Genomic DNA, 3,926 nt, shown 5'->3' with positions numbered 1-3,926 from the left:
TAACCCCCTTGAGTTAATCTACTTATTTAATTTCTAGCCCCCCTAATTACCCCTCCTTAAATTTTTATGATTTTCTATTTTTTTACTATGTTTCACTAATTTACCCTACTCCCCCCTATTTTCCCCTAATTTTCCCTAATTTCCCCCTTAATTTTCCCTATTTTCACTATTTCCCCTATTTTTACCTACGTTCCCCCTATTCCCCCTTATTTCTTCTCAAAAACCTTTATACACTAATTTACCCTAAAACCCCTTAATTCTCCCTAACTAGTCCTAAACCCCTTGTAATTAAACTCCCTAAAATTAATTCATTTTTTAACTAATCCTGAAAAGCTACCTGACTCCTAGCCCTCCATCACCCCGACTCCCAACCCCTTGCCTTCCTATAATCGACCTCTGATATCTCTCCCTTATAAATTACCCCCTCCTCTCACCTAGCTATTTTTGCCTCACTCTCTGCGCTCCCCTACTACCTTTTCACTCAGCTCCTATTTGCTCTCCCGCTTCCCAAACAACCTCTACACACTTGTCTCCCAAGCCCCCACCTGAATGCGCTGGCCTTCCATGCTCCAGTATACATATTGCTCCTTGTGCTCTATAGTCTCATTTGAGTCTAGTCTTCTTAGCCATCTCCATTGCTTCCCCCCCCCCCTCTCTCTCTCTCTCTCTCTCTCTCTCTCTCGGTTTTCTTATGTTTTTCCTTAATTTCTAATTAATTTTGTATTTTATTTTTCCTTAATTTTCATCTTTCTATTATTTTTTCTACTCTTTCTTAGAATTTGCCCGCCTTGTTTTTTTAGTTTCTTTCCTTATTTACTTTTACTTTTCTTGGTTAATGTTTTTTTTCTATTTCACTATGCAATTTGAGTAGGTAATTGATTCTACTATTTTACTATGTAATTTAAGCCACTATTTTACTGTGTAATTTTTCTACTTAGTTCTCCAAATGTACTTTCGCTTTTATTTAAACCATCTAAGGCTATTTAGTGTGGTTAATTTTTGTCTATGATATCCTTGATAAAGGCCCCTTCCCCGCACTTTCTACTTGCCCGCTAGTCTACACACTGATCATGTTCTTCTTCACCAACACGCATTCTCATGCTCCAAACCAACCTAGCCTACATGCCTCCCAAAAACACACACTCCCTAAACTATCTACCAGCTATTTTCCTGACTCTACGCCTATGACCTAGCCTATATAAATGGAGGCTCTACCTATACTACCATCTAAACCCTCTTGCTCAGGCGTACTGCTACACGGGCCTTACTCCATTGTGCCTTGCCTCTTCACCCTGCTTGTTGTACTGCTTCCATCTAAACCCCCTTGCTCGGGCGTATTGCTACACGGGCCTTACTGCATTGTGCCTTGCCTCTTCGCCCTGCTCGTCATACTACTTCCATCTAAACCCCCTTGTTCATCGTACTCTCTAGCTCCTCCACATAGTTTGAATGAAGCTCATGCTCCCTTGCTCTATGTTGCCCGCTGTCGATCGATGCCCATCATTGATGGAGTGGTTTGTGCCACTACAACTCCTTGCCTCCCTCGCATATCTGCTCATGCCCTTCAGTACTGGCACAGTCTAGCAATCCTTGCGACGGTGTGCCCATGTACATATTGCTTCTCTTGCTAGCCTTTGGCCTCTACAGTCTGGTCCCTTTGTGATATGGTTCACCTCCTATGTTAAGCCATTGGCCTCTACGGTCTACCCCCTCTAATGTTGTCTTCTCTAAACGAGCTGCCTCACACTCACAAAATGCAAGGTACTCTTGCCTCGCACTCTATGCACCCTATATCATTTTTGGGCATTGTTGTTGGTCGGTCTTCCCTCTTTCAAAATCCAAAATCTTCGCTCCCCCATGCTATAAAACAAAAAACCCCCCATTGCTAAAACGGACCGTATAATTTCTATCCTATATCTTGATATTTCCCCCCCTATTTGATTCTAAAATCCCCCCTTCTCAGTATTAGTACTGAAATTCCCCCTTTGTATAGTGTATTTTCCCCCCTCCTCTCAAGTAGTCTTAACTGACACAACCCCCCCCTCTCTCAATATTAATACCTAAGTTCCACCTCTCTAGTATTAATATCTGATAAATTTCTTCCCCCCTCTCTATATAACATTTCTCCCCCTCCTCTCTATATAGATGTCATCCCCCTGTTGTCACTAAATATGTATTTTGGTTCTCCTTCCCTACCCCTTCTCTATTAATTTCCTTGTAGTTTCCCTTTTAAATTCCCTTGGCATAGACATATAGGAGCATTACTGGAAGGATTCTACAAGATCCTTTCAATTTTTTTGTAAAATTAAAGTCTAATTTTACCTTCTAATTGACCCCCTGCTCCCTCCCCTTTTTTCCCCCCCTGCTTTTTTACAATTCCACACTTACAAAACCCATTGTTTACACTTAATGTCCTACATCGGGTTAATTACACTCTATGGTTAAGCTTCTAATTTATTGTGACCCTGATAACAAGGGAGGAGGGTTTATGACACTTGTCTTCCCAGTTGAAGTGAACTTGGTTCTTATCATGTTTTCTTGTTGGATGGTGGTAGGTATGCAGATTCTCCTCTTCAGTAAGTATGATGCTTGTCAAGATTGCACCGGCGTTATAATTTTTGTTTACACTTTGTATGAACAACCATGTAGTAAATCATTTTTTACCCACCCTTATCTGAGCTTCATGTGCCGTCTTGTTAAAAGGTTTTTTATTTTACACACACACACACACACACACACCTTGATCTGAATATTTTTGAACACAACAGATTTTTGAACACCTTCTAAATATTTTAGAAGCATCACAAATGCAAGACAAGAATTTTGATGGAAAATTACAAAAGGTATCCAAGGGTCTATAGAATGTTGTAGCAATATTTTTGTGATATTTCCAACCTAGGGGGGTGCACTACTAAGAAATCCAAGGTATCATGTGCGTTCAAGGGGTATTAAAAAAACCCATCAACTAAACTTTTTCCCCCAATAAAACCACCCCTCTTTACTTATAAACCAATGGATTTTTTTCTAAAGTTGAATTAAGAACCCCCTCCTGTTATTGTAAACCTGTAAAATTTTTCCAAAAGTGAAATTCAAATACCCCTCCTTTTGAATGCATGTGGCACACTAAAATTTTGGGAGATGAATGTCCTTTGACATATTTATTTACTCTCTTATCATCAATCCGTTGTGTTCAAAAATGCTTGCCCTCACACCATATAGCATTGAACATAGTGCACTACACCAAGAAAAAATCAATTAAATAAGCAATCTAAATTATTGAAAGCTCCTAACTTATGCATAACATTCTATATACGGACCTTGCTCATGCATCCCCTAGCATACTCCCATTCTTCCATTGTGATATGCATCCCCTCGTCTTTCTCTGCTTTCTCCATTTCGTCAAGTAGCCAATCCACATGAATATCCTTTGGAAGTGCTCTTAGATACTAAGGGTATGGTACACGAGATCCGTGGTGTGTACGAAAGAGGGCCCCTTCTTCTTGTCTTCTTGAATTACATCCTCGTATCTTGTCACCCATCTTTTTATCACATAACTATTAAGCACGCAATAGAGGTTGATATTATTAAGCAACTCCGTGTCTATTACTTTGTTGCATCCTTTTCCTTGAGGCACAATAGAGGTCATCCTTAGGTCTTCATCATCTCTCCATAGTCGTGGGAGAGAGCTATCCACATCAATAAGAAACTCAAAAATATATACAAGTGACTCTTGTACCAACCAACCCTTGGCCATGCTACCTTCAGGTCTTGCATTTTGTCTCACAAAGCCCTTCAAGGTCTTCATGAAGCGTTCGAGGAAGAACAACCATCGTGCATGTATAGTACCGCATATAGCAATCTCATCCACCAAATGCACTATAAGATGTAGTTGGCTTGTGAAAATAGAATGTGGAAATGTCTCCTCC

This window comes from Dipteris shenzhenensis, chromosome 4 (assembly GCF_047967505.1).
Source record: "Dipteris shenzhenensis isolate YYH24624 ecotype China chromosome 4, Dip_SZ_1.0, whole genome shotgun sequence".
Taxonomy (NCBI): Eukaryota; Viridiplantae; Streptophyta; class Polypodiopsida; order Gleicheniales; family Dipteridaceae; genus Dipteris; species Dipteris shenzhenensis.
This window is presented reverse-complemented; position numbering follows the sequence as displayed.